General features: G+C 45.2%; 1 long non-coding RNA gene across 2 annotated transcripts; it reads right to left on the minus strand.

Annotated features, from left to right (window-relative positions):
- Positions 1-6,884: 6,884 nt before the first annotated feature.
- On the minus strand, positions 6,885-12,064 carry LOC130599316 (uncharacterized). Of its 2 annotated transcripts, XR_008972204.1 has the most exons (4): positions 11,834-12,064; positions 10,716-10,820; positions 7,875-8,057; positions 6,885-7,159 (listed from the first exon to the last, which is right to left on the minus strand). It is a non-coding gene; the product is annotated as an uncharacterized LOC130599316 (long non-coding RNA). The 2 variants fall into 2 exon arrangements; XR_008972205.1 differs by lacking the exons at positions 10,716-10,820; positions 11,834-12,064 and adding an exon at positions 8,835-9,486.
- Positions 12,065-15,922: the final 3,858 nt, after the last annotated feature.

Genomic DNA, 15,922 nt, shown 5'->3' on the forward strand with positions numbered 1-15,922 from the left:
AACTATTGTCAGAGATTTGAGAAACGACAGCTACATTACAGGTATACTTCTTTTTATGCAGTGCACGATACGGTTGGCTTTCTGGGCTGCAAGAACACACTGCTGGCTCGTGTTGAGCTCCTCATCGACCAGCACACCCAAGTCCTTCTCCGCAGGGCTGCTCTGAATCTCTTCTCTGCCCAACCTGTAGCTGTGCCTGGGATTGCTCCCACCCAGGTGTAGGACCTTGCACTTGGCATGGTTAAACTTCATGAGGTTGGCATCAGCCCACCTCACAAGCGTGTCGAGGTCCCTCTGGATGGCATTCCTTCCCTCCAGCGTATCAACCGAACCACACAGCTTGGTGTCATCGGCAAACTTGCTGAGACTGTCCCTGCCCATGGCAGGGGGTTGGAACTAGGTGAGCTTTAAGGTCCCTTCTGACCAAAACCATTCTATGATTCTTCCCTTGAACACCAACACTATATATGCATCATAGAAGGTCACCAAATTTTTCAGGCACAATTTGCCCTTAGTGAAGCCATGTTGGTTGTCATCAATCACCTCCTTATTTTCCATGTGCCTTAGCATAGCTTCCAGAAGGATCTGCTCCACGATCTTGCTGGGCATAGAGGTGAGACTGACTGGCCTCTTGTTCCTCCATTTTTCTTTTTTGTTCTTTTTAAATATGGGGGTAATGTTTACTTTTTCCAGTCAGTGGGAACTTCACCAGGCTGCAAAGACTTCTCAAATATGATGGATAGTTCTTCATCATGAAGAAGGAAGGAGGATGATACACGTTTTATACAGTTTTATTACTACATTTACATTTGTTGCCACAGAGCTCAAGAGGCTTCTGAGCATAAAAATATTCAATGTATATGAATCAACAACAATGATAATTTAGAAACCTTCACAGTGTAGTCCTTATGTCCTAATATTGCCCATGGCACCATTCAGAGCTTGCATGGGGGAGATCCCAGGTAAGTTAGCTTTTCTTGGAGCTTAATGAAAAGCTCTCCATGCAAAGCTGAATTACAGCTTTTTTCATTTAACCTGAAACCAAAGGATAGAATCTCACCCAGTTTTAAAGGCAGCTGGCTGATAACAGAGTGGGTTCTGCCCTGACCCGAACAGGACCCAATGGCCCCTCTAACTGTGCAGGCCTTGCTAATTACATTAGCTGCCTCTCCACTTCTGCATGGGCACCAGCCAGGAAAGGTATAGTGACAGAAGTGATTCTCAAGAACTCTCTAAGTGAACTGGCACATGTAATACAGCTCAGTCACCCTAAGTGACCCAACAGAACCCTGGTGCAAACTTCTGCCTCCCTCTGACCAGTGCTTGACATTGGGTTGCAGTCCGTCTCTCCCCAAACCTGCAGCAAATGAGGCTAATGGCAGGAGACAGAAAAAGAGCTCCATGTCACAGGCATCATGATAATACAGGTGCTGGGAACTTGTTACAGGATGTGCCACTGACTCAGGCAGAGATGACCTCCCTAATAATGGGGTGACAGGAGTTGACCAGGCTGAGAATTGTGATCTGGGCTCAGGCCACAGCAGAGACAGACATCTGCTTGAGCAGCAATAGATGTTCATAACTTTTCAGGTCAACATGCCTGAGCCACACACATCCCACCTGCACTGGACTGTGGGCTCATCCAGCAGCTTCCCCTCCTCACAAGATGCCCAGGACCACAGTTTCTCCTGGGATTCTGCACAAGGAACCTGTCAGCACATGGATCCACTAACAGACACTCCTTGTGCTGCTATCCTGAGCTGGCCAGGCACAAGCCACGTCCACAACAGCCATATCACCTCATTAGCGTGCTGGTGCCGTGCCCGAGTGAGTAATGTCTGCTGGAGCTAATGAGTGCTGCACCCACAGCCACAGACACACCTGCACAGGGTTCAGGGTGCCTTTGGGTGACAGGGCAGAGTGGTGAGGAATGAGTGTCTGTATCAAAGAGCCTGGATCCCAAAGTTATGTGGTAGATGTGTCACCCATTTCCCAAACCTGGGAAAGCAGAGCATGCAGAGACAGACACCCCCTTACAATGACCCTGGCAAAGGTCCACCAGAATTGACCAGGGCTTCATTCAGCCACAGCCACAGGTGCCCCTTGGATCTGGTCATATCACCAGCCACTTCAAAAACTCAGGACCATCGTGGATGGTATGATATTTGTGCAGCTGGACGAAGCCCCAGGTGGTCATTAGCTGCAACAGAAGCTCAGACAAATGTAGACATCCAAATGCGTGTGAATGGCCCCTTGGTCTCTGCGAGCAAGCCTGGTCTTACGCCTATGTTCTGTTCAGGATGCCAGTCTTAAGGAAAGGCCTCTCCGAACTGCATTTCTCTTGTGCAAATACCAGTACCTGGAACCAAAGTGCTTTAGAAATGAGCAGCCCACATCCTCCAGTTGTGTGGCATGGATGAGGGCCCAGAAGTGATGTGCCATGCTCATGGCATGCTGACTAAGGCCAGAGAAAGTTTTGCTTGTCTCAGTGCTGTCCATGAGCTCCACCATGGTCCAGCCTGGCTCCATGACAGATAACACTATGCACCTGTGAGACAGCAGCAAAGCCAGGAACACCCACCCAGGTTCACAGTACCATTGCAGCAGGGCTGACATCAGCCTCTACACGGTTTTCTGCTTAAAAGGAAAATAGAATGGGAGAAGTCAAGACAACATGTCCTTCACCCAGCAGTTAATCATCACTTTCCAGGAAAGGTATCCAGGACCAGCAAATGGTACCTTATCAAGCAAGTGCGTGAACCATCATCCTGGCAGGGATCCAGCTGCTTATCTTTGCTCTGACTCATCAGCAAAACATGTTCATCCCATGCAAGGTGCTGGTGTTGGCACAGATCTGAGGATCCTTGGACATGGACATGCGACTGTTTGGGTGAAGGTCTGGATCTCCCAGTGCTTTGTTCAGGGGAGGTTAATAGTTAAATCCAATGGGTAGACTGCATGAATTGTCATCAAACCCTGTTTTCTTGCTCCAGTGGTCCTGGTCAGATTGGCTCTTTGCAGGTCTTGCAGAGAGTAGACAGGCAAATTACAGCCATAGTCTAGCTGAAGTGGCAGCTGTCATGTAGAGGTCCTTGTGCTAGCTCCATAGGCAGTTCTCAGTGCCATAAACTCCTCCCAGGGGTAAAATTCTGCACAAGCCATGCCTAACCTGCTTCTTCAGACTGAGCTAGGGACAAGTGAGCCAGCTGGAGTTTGAACGCAGAGGTGATGCTGCAAAGGATGAGAAGTCACAGGGCATGATTTGCTCTTGACATTTCTACAGCACATGGAATCCTGGGAAGTATGCAGGTATGTAGACAAGAGAGCTGCGAGCCATGCTGTGTAAAGGACATAGTTTCAGGTAGGAGAAGGAGGTAGGCAGGGAGGGAGATCTGAAAAAAGAAGCCCTAATGGCTGTAGGAAAGTGGATAAGATTTGGGGGCAGAAGGGAGGGAGCTCTAAGCCACCCCTGGCAGGTGAGACATGACTCTCCGAGCCAGCCAACACTGCATCACCACTGCTGGTCATGGTGTCTTCTGCCCCTCCCTGCAGCAGGGCTCAGGTAAGGGATTGCTTCACCCAAAGTCAGTCCCCTGTTGCCTCCAGGCCTCAGCCTCAGCTCTGGTAATGGTGCCTTGACCTGGGATCTTTGCAGATGGATTAGCTTTACTCCCAGACTTCCTGAAACTCAGCATCTTCTTTAGCCCTGATCTGCCTTGTGCACCAACCCTCTAATAGTGAAGTTGTACATAGAATCATAGACTCATAGAATGGTTTGGGTTGGAAAGGACCTTAAGATCATTTAGTTCTAACCCCACTACTATGGGCAGGGGTGCCTCACCCTAGGCCACGTCACCCGAGGCTCTGTCCAACCTGGCCTTCAACACTGCCAGGGATGGAGCATTTACCACTTCTCTGGGCAGCCTGTGCCAGTGCCTCACCATCCTCACAGTAAATGGATCAAAATGCATTTATTATTTTCATATGGATGAATCAAAATGTTGTTATTTCATGAACAGAGGTTCTCTTAATTTCCTGCAGGAGTGTACTGATTCTGGTGAGAAGGAAGAAGACAGAAACATATTTAACTACATCTGACTGACAATACTGATTTACCAGAAAGGAAGAAAGAGAATAAATATAATTAGAACTGTCAAAGACATTCAGTTGAAAGTTGTCCCTGTCCACAAAATGAGGTGTTTACCAAATGTTTATTGGAAAAGCTTTAATTTTGAGTAACTGAGAAATTTTTAACTAAAAATAGATTTTAATTTCATGTAATCAAAACTTCAAATTTTCTTCTCAAATTCTTCTTTCAAAACTAAAGTTTGCTTCTTCCCCAGGTTATCTAAGTAACTTCCACACAAAAAGGAGAAAGGACTAATGCTTAAGGAGGAGATAGAGGAAAATTTCTCTCCAACCTTTTCAAAATCAAAGGAAAATATGGGAAAAGGAGAAAATAGAACCCTGGGAACAGGGTTTTGAGGGAACCTTTGAGGGAACTTATTCCTTTAAGCCTTCAACAAAAGCAGGAAAAGAAAGGATGAAGAAAACACAGGTAAGAAATAGTTTGTGTTTTCAATTGCATTTATTCAACTACAATCAAAACAACTTTTTGATTTTTATACCCAGAAGAATTTCACAGCAGAAGATAGTTTTAAGAACTGTTTCATCTTAACGTAATGACAAGGACTAGACAGAGAGGTGCTTTCATGCGTCAAGGAAGTTTATAAGCCCATAGTAAGAAGATAATGTGGAAAGCTTTGCTAGAATAATAGCTGTGCCGTTGTATGGGACTGTTTTAAAGATGAGCATAAATTGGTACTATAGATCAATTCCCTGATATTAGCAATGGGTACTAGCCTCAATATATTTCTCTTACTTAAAAATACAACGTCCCTACTTGCTGAAGGAATAACTGACATCAGCTTCCTGTGTTTCACATCAGAAGAGGAATAAAACAGTAACGGGAGTTAGGAGAGGAAGCCTGGGACTTTGTGCACCTTCACTCCATGATGACAGGCCCATACATGAGTGTTTTGCATCTGCAATTGTATGATAAATGTGAAAAAAATAAATAATGTAAAACCACCCAAAAAAAAAAGAAGACAGAAAAAAAAACCCACCCATCAGATGCAAGGGCATTACAAATCACAGGAAAGCCAGACTGGCAGGAGAGAAAGTTTGCATATCAATACCATCAGGTATTTATATAAGACCACACTGAACCTCCCAGGAACAGTCACAGCCTCTCCTCATACCAAAGATGCTTCAGTCCCCTGTCATCTTCATGGCCCTTTGCTGGACTCACTCCAGTATGTCCATGTCTGTCCTGCACTGGGCAGGCTAACACTGGACCCAGCACTCCAGATGTGCCTCACCAGTGCTGAGAAGGGGAACATCACCTCCCTCAACCTGCTGGTGGCCTTCTGCCTAATGCAGCATTGCCACCCATATTGCCCACCAGGACCTCTGGGGCTGTTTCAAACAGAGGATCAGCACTGCTGTGGCTCACCTGATGTGCCATGATAGGCACCCCAAGCCCTGCACTGAGCTGGGGCTCAGTAATCCCAAATCACTTGGCATGTGGCTAGTGGAGGCCAGGGTGAGTCCTCATTCCTGCCCCATGAAGGCACCTTCTCCTTTCCCAACTTGCTCATGAAGGAAGGCACGTTCTCTATTCCTTTCCAAAACATCACGTCTCCCTCTCTTCTCCCAGCTGCTGAGGGGTGGGGAAGGGTGGCCAACCTTTCACAGAAGCTGCAGTCCCCAGTCACAACACCGTCCCTTGTTCTCCTTTGAAGGTCTTCCTCCTACTGCCTCTGCCAGTCCTTCCCTTCTTCGGCCAGAAGCCAGCTTGAATTTCTGCAGTCCTGGCAGGTCACAGAGAGCTGTCTGTGCCATCTGGTCAGATGGCCCCAGGTGAACCCCCCCAGGGGCTGGCTTTGGTTTCCTGCCCCCAGGGAATCAACCAAAAGACAGCAAGGCTGGGGACCAGATTCTTCCCTCCATCACCCAGAGCAGGTCTCATGCTTCCCTGTAGAAATTGGACAGGCATTCCAAGTGCATATGAGAATACGTGGGGCTTGTTTTAGGGAGGTGTTTCCCTGTCTCCTCAGAGGAGCCAGCAAAATTCCCCTAGATAGCATGGACACTTCAGTCTCAGCTCAGCATTGTGGCAGGGAGAAATTTAACAGTGCAAACAGAAGGGGTAACCTCTGCACTAACTGAAAATGACTTAGGGGAATATAGGTCAACAGAGCATAATCTGTCCTCCAGTTTGGCCAGGATACAAAAGCTCGTGCCTCTGCCACAAACACTGCCACGAGAGGTTCATGGGTTGTGCGTGGTTAGAATAGAGGATTATGTCTCATCCTGACAGGGCAGGAGCCGTGCTTACAGCCAGAGTTAATAGTAGGAGCCAGACGCTCGCCCACCTCCCGCGCCTTCTCCCCAGAAAACAGGATGCCTTTCTTGTCTGCCACTCGCTGTTCCCGGCACCGGCTGATAAGGCATCTCTTTCTCCCCCAGTTGGTACTAAAGAGGCAGCCGTCTTCCAGGAAAGGCACAAATCTGCTTTGACAAGCAGTGATATTAACAGGGATTAGGGAATGCAAGAGCCACTGACAGCATTGACCAAAGGATGCAGCCCAGGCTGCCCAGCCCTGGAAGTGTTTTAATCAAGATTAGGCATTACATGGAAGATGGGGCTGTATTTTTAACCACCATTCAGAGCAGGGGCTTCTGAGCAACTGGCAGCTTGTGACATGTGGGGGCTCACATCAACATCGGTCCTCCCTAATCTCAGATATGGGGTACAGTGTTGGAAAGGGAGCATATTGGCTGGCAAGGCACCTTGCAGAGGCATCACCACAGCTGGCTTGCATTGCTTCCCAAGATTAGGTGGGATCACAGCAGGAGATATTCTCCTACCAGAGGTCCCTTAACACATGGCTGGCCAGCAGAGCTGCACCTTGCCTTCAAACCCCATGGAAACCTCTTTGTCAGAAAAGGTTTTCCACTTTCTCAGAGGCAGTGAGCTTGGTGACTTGCAAAGTGCATCCATCCCCACCTCTTCACCTCCACCCATGTCCTCTTACACCATATCCCCATCGTATCCCCAAGTTTAGGTCTGGACCTGCACAGGCAGTGAAAGCACCTGCAAAGAGTAAAATCTCACATCAGTGGAATTTGTGTTTCTCAGTGTTTTACCAAGATAATTTTCTAGAGGCATTCAAAATACTTTTTCTTATATTTGATCGTTTTTACTTTTAAAAGACCATCAGGAAGATTTGTCAGCAACCTCTTTATGGGATGAGACATAATGGATTGCTAACTCTTTAGTAACAGCTGCTGTGTGAGTATCATGATCACACATGGAGCTTGGATATAACATTCGTGACACTTAATGCTGAGGGTTTGATCTCTTGAAGTTATGAATGTGTTAACACACTCACAAAATCTTATTCAAATAGTTGGAAAAAGCTGAATTTTTAGCTTTGGGGAGGAGTTTAATAATTTTTCTGACTGCCAAATGATTTGAGAATCATAGAGTGGTTTGGATGGGAAGGGATCTTAAAGGCCATCCAGTTCCAACCCCCCTGCCATGAGCAAGGACACCTTCCACTAGGTTGCTCAAAGCCCTACCCATAATGTGGATAAACTCTTTAAACCAGGCAGCTCAAGTGCCATTTGAGCTGTGACAAACTGTGTCTTGGCACAGGGGGTAAAGCCCATCTGGGGAGCTGAGGAAACATTCAGGCTGAGTTTTCTTCACCACAGCTGGACTGCTGCTGGTACCACAGCTGAACCGGCTGCAGTGTAAAGTAAGCGTACGCTGATAGGTGTACATGTGTGTACACATATTACCATACCTCTGACAGTGATACTCTGTGCATTTTACAGTGCCACCCATCCATGTGATATGCTAAACGATGAAAACAGTAGCACATGAAGTTATACGCTGAAGCTTGTCTGGATTTGAAGCTGGTTACACCCAGCCTTTGGTTTCCTGCGGTTTCAAATGAAGGTTTTCTTTCTCCTCCTTAGGAGTGCCTCTGTAGTCAAACAGAAAGGAGGAGAGGGAACGGAAACACAAACAAAAAGAGAGGTGATTCAAGGCACCCACCAAACTCGGTCAGCTCTGGTTATTAGGTGCCTGTTAACCTGTATCAGTGATATGTGGACCGCCATTAAGGACGTGTGTGAATAATCACAACTGCTGATCCCCTCATGGATTTTAGCAAGAAAAATTGCCTGTGTGAAATTGCCACAGGATGTGCCTTATTCTCTGGTCTGTATTCATTATTTGCTTGTATAAAAATTTCATTTACATAGTCAGAAACAATGCCATGAGATCTAGGCCAGCAACCGCACACCCTAACTAACAAGGAAGAAAAGCCAAAGCAAATATTCCTGGATTCTGCAATACACAGTACACACTGGGTAATTATCCACCCAAAATACTCAGAGAATAACAAATACAGTATTAAAAAATAATAATGCCAGATTGGTCCATGAGCCTTTCAGCAGCCAAATGTTGAACTAACAGATTAGGATTTTGAATGCATCGCTCTCAGGGGTCTGTTCAGCACTGTGGAGGCTGTGGGTCCTGTCGGAGGGGTGGTGAGTGCCAGAGCAGAACTCCCTTCCCACCAGGGCTTGATAGCCACGCAGCACATTGCAGCACAGCCTGCAGTGCACAGAGCTCCAAAACCCCAGCACTGAGGATGGCAGCTGCCCTTGAAACCCCAAGCTGCCATCCTGCAAAGCAGTGCCTGGGCTTGCACCAGCCACGTAGTGCTGGACCCGCTCCCATATGCGTGTGGACTCACTTCCTTCAGTGCAGTACATTTGGTCCTTCCTTGGCATGCTGATATAAATAAGGTCACTTGCATAAACACACCCTGTTTATCATCCTCACTGCCACCAGCTCTCACCCTCTCCAAATATGATCACTATGTCCCTGCTCACGTGCCCTTCTCCGACATCCCCCTTCTGGTCTTCCTCCTGGGCTGAGCAATGTTGGCTTTGCATTGCAATCGAAATGAATTCCAATAAGTGGCCTTGCAGCTGGTGAGAAATGAAATGTCATGATGGCTTGAAGGCTTAGCAGAGGGCAAGGGTCAAGTGGATTATCCTCCTCATATAGCTCACAGGTTTTCTATTAGGAAAATCCCCCTCCAGTTATCAGTAAGGCAAGTTCCAGAGATCCCAAAGACAGTTTCTGCTCAATCAGTACCTCCCACCTCCTCCCTCTGTCCCTACTTCCTACTGGCTTCCACCAGTGAAAACCTCTGTGTAGCTTACTTCAGAGCAAGCTGCAATTTCTTATACTGGTGTAATTTAAATAGGGAGTGAGATGTGCTCTTATATGGTGCAGGTTATAAATAGTATGACCTGAACAACACTATCACGTAAGCAGACATGGTTGTCTCTGGTTTACCTTTGAGAAAATAGGGGTGCAAAGGCATTTCTCCAAGGTATGCGCTTGGGTTAAGGGAAAAGACAGGATCTAGACCCTTTATTCGAGGGTTTTGTGCTTTAAACTAACATATTAGCCTACTAACAGATAAACTGATCTTAAAAAAACCCCAACAAATAAACAAACAGAAGCCCTAAACAAACCACAATTCAAAACCAACGAAAAACAGCCACCCAAGCCCTAGATCTCATTACTTCAATGCATCTCAGCATTGAGATTTCAGCATCCCAATACAAAATTTTCATTGCCAATTCTCCCATTTTCAAATGGTCTTCCCTGTACTATAATTACTTTATACCATCATTACTACAGAAGAAAATCTATTACCAACAATAAAAGCAAAAAAAAATGGATATGACTTTGAAAGTAAAGCAAAATGAATTTTCTCTAGCATTTTCCTCCCTAAATTCTGACATTAAATCTCAGATAGCTGCTCCGAAGCCACTACCATTGATGAAAACGGAAGCTGCCAGTGGATAGAAGTGAGTGCCTTTGGTCTTTGAAGCACATAATCTGCCCAATGTAGAGAAGCACATTTAATAGAGCACAGTAATGACTTGTATTTAACACTCCAGGATAGCCCATCAGGCATCCTGTAGCAAAAAGAAAGGAGAATAGAAACTGACATGACAGCAGAAGATAATTTTTTCCTGAGGCAGGTATGAATCTAATACAGCACATCAATGAAGGGCTACTAACTGGCCACATTTGTGCTCATAATATTTGCACTGATATAACTGAAGGAATCTTTCGGCTCAGCTTAGTCTTTTAACAGACCTGGGATGTGCAGTTTTTGTTTACCTACAAACTTTCTGGCAAGGAATATGTTGTGAAGAGTTTTTGTTTGTGTGCATTGCTGTTGTAAGGTTATGCTGGTCTTTGTTTTGCTAGTATACAAAGAAAAACTTTCCTGCAGTCTGGCATGACTCCATTTCTCGGTTTTCCTCCTCTGGTAGCAGTTTTGCACTCAGGCAGTCTAGATTGGATATAAGGAGGAAATTCTTTCCTGATAGGGTGGTGAGGCACTGGAATGGGTTGCCCAGGGAGGCTGTGAATGCTCCATCCCTGGCCAGTGTTCAAGACCAGGTTGGACGAGGCCTTGGGTGACATGGTTTAGTGTGAGGTGTCCCTGTCCATGGCAGGGGGGGTTGAACTTGATGATCTTAAGGTCCTTTCCAACCCTAATTATTCTATGATTCTGTGGTTCTATGGTTATGCCTGATTTTCTTACCTTGCTTTTGTGCAGGGATGCCCTTGTCCCTAGTCACTGAGAGAAACCCGCGCTTTGAAACAGGAGTATGGACTAGGATTCATCCACCTCCATCAACAAAGACATCTGGAGGAGAAAAAAAGCAGGATTCAGCTACAAAACCTTACCCAGAGCCACCTTCTTGAGCCAGTTTCACAGCAGATGAAACACCTCTGAAATGGGTGCAATTCCACTGTTCAAAATTGGAATAACGTTGCTGGGTACCCACCTCACAGTAACCCAGCTGAGGGCTCTTCTAGCACAAACACCATTGAATGTCCACATAGGGAATGACAGATCACAGTACTGCAACTTCCAGTAATAGGAGTAAACAACAAATCAAAGGTGGCCTCTTAATCTGTTTTGATCTGTCTGTTCGCAAGGGGTTCTTCATGTGCATGGCTGGAGGGGATTGTCCAGATTTTGTGCTTTTATTGTCCATAAGACTTAGTCTCCAACATGAGTTTAGTCCAACATGCATTTTACCATCTGCTCTATTTCCTATATGTCTATGAGATCATTGTTCTACACATAAAATTATAAAGCAAAGATTCACATATGCTTACACAGCTTATTTCTATTATTATTTGTTAAACACTGAGAATTTCCTTGGCACAATACAGGGCCCAGAATGAAGACATATCAATCCCTGAAGCTGTGCTTCATGTGAAATACACCCAAAATGGCTATTCTGGCTGAAAAAGCAGTGTTAGGAATTTCAAACCACTTCCCTTCCTTGGAGTTCTGAGCAGATTCATGACATTTCTGGCAATGCAGCTTAAAGAACCATTCACAGAAATTTGTGCTGCAGTCATCACAAAATCCTCCTTTTTTATTTTTTGCCTATGCAAAACCCCCTGATTTTCAATGTAAAATATACATATCAGCAAATTTAAGATTGTCCATAAAGATTTTGGAATGCAATTTCAGAAAAAAACAGTAATAAGAAAATGTCATAATTCTTGTTTTGGTTGATAGTTATAATAATATCAGTTGCTCATGAAGAAGCTCACATCTTAGAAAAATTTTTTAAAACTCTTTTTTTTTGTTTCTATTTCCTTGTGTTATTCTGCTCAGCCTACGTCTCCCACACTACTTACAGCTGCTTTTGGTGGAAGCTGAAGCATAGCATGGCTGAAGCAAATCTTCCTGTCCTCTTCCCCACCTCTTCCTTTCTTGGTTTCCATCCTCTGTCTTTCTGGTTCCTTGTCTCTCTCAGAGACAAGGATGGATGGTGACTGGATGCTGTCCCAGATTTGGATGATGCTGTGTGGTCATGCGCCATGCATACCCTCCTTCACAGTTCCAGTACACATGCAAAGGAGGATTTGTCTCACCTCCTGGCATGTCTAAAATAGAAGAGGTCTGTACCACTTCTATGTGTCTGAAGATCCCCTCGGAATCAGTAGGAAGAAACAGGCATGTCTAAAGGGTAATTACCCTCATCCTAGGTAGGTTAGAGCCCAAAACAGGTCAGATAAATCATGCCTTCAAAGTATCGTACTCCACTGACCACAAAGAGCCAAGATGACTAAATGTTTAATGTTAGTTGAGACGGATCCTGTCCTCAGCATCTTTCCTTTATGCCATTGTCCTGTCTATTCCCCTGTTGCTCACAGTACACATTATCCTCCTGAAACATCTTTAGTCTAGTTTCCCTTCTCATGAGAGTGGCAGTGCTCAAAGAAATGTTATCTTTCCCCCAGCTGCTACTCCAAAGCAATTTCCCAGCCTGGGCTTTCTTCTGAGATATCTCAATGCTGTGGTATTTCATGGAGTGCCTTCCACAAATCATTTGTGAAAGCTCCTAGCTTATATTTCACATCTCTCCTCAAAACTCACCTCTACCAGGATGCATACGCTGTAGCTTGCCTATTGCTAATAGCTAAGTGGGTGGTCTATTGGGACTCATTAAAATTCTTACTCTTGTGCATTAACACCCCCCCCCCACCTGCCCCCCCAAAATAAAGAACTTTTAGGAATGAAACCTGCTATTATCCTATCACCAGTATGCTAGTGTTGGCAGACCCATGGACTAGAGACCCTCAAGCCTACAGGGTGGGTTTATACAACGGTTTACAATAGCTTTCTGACACTGCGTGAATGGCAGCATAAATTACAGTGCAGAAATAGATCAACAAGCTAAAGTGGCTTTACTTCTTCTTTAAATAGCTCTTACAGCCACCAATGCTTCTCTACAGATTTAAAGGAGTCTTTTCTTCTTACTCCTCCACCTTCCTCATTTTAAGCAGGCTGCAGTGAATGGAATAGCACATTGTGAAACACCATTGTCAGGTTACAGCACTAGAGAAAAGATGAAAATCCAAGTGAAAATCACTCATGTTTCCAGTCTCACACTGTCTTAGACTTCCCTCTAATAGCTGAAAGGGATTAAGGTCTTAAATATCTTGCTGACAAAACCACTGTACAATAGGACCAATTGGTAACATTGGGAGGAGATGTTCAGCTTTGTTTTTCTTCAGGTTTGTAGAGAGTCTGACTAAAATACAACTATTCTCTTAGCCCATCATAAATGCAAAGCCTGATGCAGTTGCAGGAGCCACCAGTACACAGTTGAGACTTGTAAGAGGCTGATTTCTGTAATCAGCTCTTCTCATGTGGGCACAGAGGGTGCAAGCAAATACCTACTTTGTTAATCTGAAGTGCAGAGTGCACACACATCTCATAGCAATCCATGGGAGCAGGAAAAGATCTTTGCCTTTGGGAGTCAGCCTGTTAGTAGCATGTTCCTGCAAGAACCTGAGAGCTCACAGAGAAGTTGCTTAGTGCTTTCATCTCCAGAAAAAAGGCAGAAACAGAAGTTCATTATTATGAATGTCATCCTATTGCTGCAGCCTAGGCATCCCAGATGGCATCAGGATATGGTTGCAAGCAGCTGGTAGAGGTCCCAGATAAGAGTAAGAATGCAGGGACAAGCATGAAGCTGAAATAGTGCTGAAAGTATTAAGAAAAGAGGCAGGACAGCAAAAGCATGAAGACCTGTACTACTGCCTTTGTATTTTCATGATACAGACTACAGGGAGAACATGCTCAAAGAGAAGAAAGCCAACTCAAGTTTTGTATACAAGTGGAGGAAGCAAGTCATTATAGGAGAGGGATTAAACTGTCTTCCTACTGGTCTTCAAGAGTAAAAAATATCTCTAGAAATCACTCAGAATATCCCTTAACATCAGCATGTTGCTGTGCTCAGTACAACCTGGTGCAAAGTACTAAAGAAAAATCACTGCAGCTGTTTACCAGTTGCATTTCTGCTGCAATTTGGAAAGCCAAGATCAGCTCCATGGGAGGATTAACTAGTACAAGCCAAGGACTAGCATCCATTGCTCTTATTTGTAGCTCACTTTGCATGTTTCCTTGCCACATGGGTAGTAAGAATCATCTGGTCTCACTTATACGTTTATGGGAAACATAGTCCAGACCAGAGCAAGTTGTTTCCAGGATATTTTTCTAATTGAGAAGGAGAAAGAGGTAGCTCCAGAGGGAAAGCCATCACGTCCTAAGATAAGGTCAGCCAGAGAACCTTGCTCTCCATGGATGGTGAGGAGAATCTCAGACTTCACCATCCAATGAGTGGTATAATAAATCCCACTCATAGCACCCAAGCTTTCCACGCCTTCCCAACACCACTGCTGATCCTATTAACTGTAGTTGTTACTGTGTTTTGGAAACTACAACCCAAACAGATGAGATTCCCAACATCAGCATTTTCCTTACATAATCAGCCTCCCATGACTATGCTCAGGTCCATTTTAGGACCAAAACCCTATTTCTGCTTCAGCTTTGGAGCTCTGACACCACTTTGTATGTTTATCCTGGTGCACATCTTGTCCTAGATGAAGAGGGCCAACCCTGGCATTAAAGAGGAATGGTGTCCATATGAGACGCTACCCTCAGCCTGCCTCTTCCTCTCCAGTCAGACTGTCTGGTGGCTCCTACAGAGGCCATGGCCATAAGGATCACTTTAAGGTTCCACCTCACAGAATTTATGTGTGCCTTCAATTCTACCCACAGCTCAGGATGTGGCCTTAAAAAATGTATTGCAATCACACACATCACCTGAGACTTCAAGCTGCTCTTGCTGGAGTCTCATTAAGCTGCAAGGTGGTAACAGTCAGTGATAACAACTGTGAAATCCACAGAGACCTGGTGCGTCTGGAGTCAGTGGGTACTTGTGAAATGTTTTTGCCCGTGGCCTTATGCTACCTGCATGGAAACATTAGATTAAAATATACAGAAGAGCAAGAAAGTGTCGTTACCAGGCAGGCACTGAGCAGAGAGTGCCTTTTCCTTGTGATAATTAACTCTGCAGTTTTGAGGTTTGTTAGTCAGTTTGGGGTCATGTTGTTTCAATGTCTTTTCCCCAAGAATAAATACAGTATGAAAAGTCTCCTAATGGACCCCTGTAGACAGAATCTAACTCCCGGTCATGGAAGCAGCTGGTAAACACATTCACAAGCTATAATATCCACATGACAAACCTCGTTACACACTCACACCCCATTAGCACAGCAGTCAGCATTCACCCTGTGCTTCCCACAGCACGGGTGAGGGACCCTGGAGAGCCTGCTGGGACTGAGGGGCAACCTGCAAAAAGTGGGACTTCTCAACCCTGTGCAGAGGCTAAATCCAGCACTGGGCATTTAGAATTATGGAATCATAGAATCATTAGGTTGAAAAGGACCCTTAAGATCATTAAATCCAACCATTAATGTAGCATGGCCAAGTCCACCACTAAACCATGTCCTGAAGTGCCACATCTACATTGTCTTTTAAGTACCTCCAGGAAGATGGTACTGTTCAGTGCCTGACAACCCTTTCAGGGAAGAAATTTTTTTCTAATTTCCAATCTAAACCTCCACTGGAACAACTTGAGGCCATTTCCTCTTGTTCTATTGCTTATTACTGGGGACAAGAGGCCAACACTGATGTTGCTACAACCTCCTTTAAAGTAGTCATAGAAAGTGATAAGATCTCCCCTGAGTTTCTAGACTAAACAGCCCCAGTTCCCTCAGCTGTTCCTCATCAGACTTGTTCTCCAGACCCTTCACCAGCTTCATTGCTCTTCTTTGGACACAGTCCAACATCTCTGTGTCTCTCTTGTAAGGAGGGGCCCAGAACTGAACACAGGATTCGAGATGCAGCCTCACCACTGCCAGTACAGGGGGATG

This window comes from Pezoporus wallicus, unplaced genomic scaffold (assembly GCF_028554395.1).
Source record: "Pezoporus wallicus isolate ANWC-B61680 ecotype Strahan unplaced genomic scaffold, APGP_CSIRO_Pwel_v1 contig_2543, whole genome shotgun sequence".
NCBI lineage: Eukaryota > Metazoa > Chordata > Aves > Psittaciformes > Psittacidae > Pezoporus > Pezoporus wallicus.